Raw genomic sequence first — 2,439 nt, forward strand, 5'->3', positions numbered from 1 at the left:
AGGGGAGAAAACAGAAAAAGAGGACAGAGCACCACTACACTAACCAAAACAATTCAAATGCTGCAACTGCAAAAAAAAAAAAGAAAAAAGACAACATACCAAAACAGAACAAGCAATACCTGGAAAAATAACTATGTGGAAAAGGCACAACAAAATGAAGCATGGTTGTATAAGAACAACAATTTTGTTATGCTGTGATTGCGTTAGTGTCTGTGTCATGGAATGCACTTACCAACGAGGGCAGAAAGCCGCCGCTCCACCCACAAGGAGCCAGAGGCAGGCAGAGAAGGACCCAGGAAATCCGAGCCATCCGCAGCCCATCAAGAGCCACGAAAACCCGCGGCAGCACATTCCAGCGACAACCGCATACCCACCCCAGCAGAGGGGAGAGGGAGGTCCCAGATGGAGCCCCCCCAGTCGAGGGGCAAGGGCCCCAGGGAATTCGAGGCATCAGGAAACCGGCCTCCCTAGAGGCCAGCCCCCCGTGCAGGCCGGCGGCAGGGCCCCAGGGCCCAGGTGCCCAAGAACCGCCCAACAAACCGCAGAGCCCCCCCCCCACGCCGGAGAAGCCCAAGCCGCCCCGGCCCACAGCCCCCAGGAGAGCAGGTCGACACCCACGCCAGAACATCCAGCCCGGCCCAGGAACCCCAAGGCACCCACACCCCGGGGAAGCGGGGGACGCAGGAGCGACCACCGAGAAGCAGCCGGGAGGCAAGGCACAAGAAGGCCCAGATTCAGGTCCAGCCATGCACACACGTATGCACACACACTCACCCACATATGCTCATGCGCACACACACACACACACACACACACACACACACACACACTCACACACACACACACACAACCCTACCCACACGCATTTACCCACCCAAATACACCCACGAGGACTGTGACAAATGCACATTCATCCACATCTATCCACCCTCTGAGGCCAGGGCAAGTAGACACCCTACCCGGGCCAACAGCGCCCCCACGATGCTGCCAGCCTGGCACCCGAAGCACCACCCGACTCCCACCCCGGGCGAGGTGCAGGAAATCCAGGTGTGGGATGGCCCACCCCACCCCACCCCCCACGCAAATTATAAATGTTGAAGTGTATGACTTCGTGTTTGTGAATGCATGAAGTGTCTAAGATGCAGTTAAAATTGAGGGGACAGCTGTGCCTCAAGCATCCATGGGTGCTCGAACTCACCACCCCCTCAAAGCCCTTAATGTCTAAAGTGCCATTAAAATTGGGGGGCTGACGGTAGACTGGACCAGAGTGGGGCCATCACAGTGGCCCCCTCTCATCAGGTGAGAGGGGGCCACGTGGACCCGGGGCCCCGGTGACAGCACCATGGAGCACCACAGCCCCTGCCACAGAGGGCAGCATGCTCCACTCCAGATACTCATTCACTCAACGAGGGACACAAACAAGAGACAAGACAACCTGACCTGAATTGGGAAAACGGTGCCCCGAAAACGAAATTAGAGGTCATCCAGGCCTTTATGTGTTTAAGACATTCATGCAGTTTAACTTCTTGGTGTGTCATCTGGCTTCATGGATAGATAAAGCTGGGTATCATCTGCATAACAATGAAAATATATGCAATGATTTCTAATAATACTGCATAATGTGATGTCTCAGTGTGATGCTGAAAAACTAGTTCCTGTTAAATTATTATGAAATGTGCTTTTTAAAAAATATTACATAAAAGGTATTTACATGTATAAAAACAGTGACTTAAAATTGTAGAAATATAATGTTATTGGTTGGGTTTCATAGCATAAGTTAGAGATGACATTTAGTCTTACAGTTACAACTCTTAAACAATTAGGCCACACATACTCCCTGTGCCTCAACATTTAATTGTTATCAAATAGACTACAAGAGAAAACTTCTAATAATTTGTTATAAAAAAACAATAAAAGTGCCCTGTTTCAAAGGATCTTAAAGTGCCATAAAAACAAAACACAACGTGTACCAATTAAGCAAGGGTACCAAAATTTAGAGTCACACTGAGCATGGCAACTTTCCCTAGTGCTGTAGACACCTGGAGATGTTGGACACTTGTAGAGAGTAAAGTTATTTTTCAATCCAGGTACTGCTGACAACAGGTACAGTTCAGGATCTCTGTGAAACACAAAGAAATGATTCGCCACCCTCAAGGAACGATGGCCAAAGTCTATAGCTTTATTTTATCTTCTGGTTGGAGGACGTCATTCAGTTTGAACAGGTAGTCCAGCTCAGGATTGCACGTCTATAGGTGAGGTTGCAAGAAGTTTTGCTGTGTCTCCACGCACAGTCTCAAAGAGCGTGGTAAAGAAACCAAGAGATGGGCTATTACACAGAGAGAGCAGTACAGGACAGGACTGTAGAAGGGCAGCAACTGAGCCGCAGGACCAATGTCTCCTTCTTTGTGCACGGAGGAACTGAACAAACACTGTCAGTCC

The sequence above is a fragment of the Archocentrus centrarchus genome, unplaced genomic scaffold (assembly GCF_007364275.1).
Source record: "Archocentrus centrarchus isolate MPI-CPG fArcCen1 unplaced genomic scaffold, fArcCen1 scaffold_29_ctg1, whole genome shotgun sequence".
Classification (NCBI taxonomy): Eukaryota; Metazoa; Chordata; class Actinopteri; order Cichliformes; family Cichlidae; genus Archocentrus; species Archocentrus centrarchus.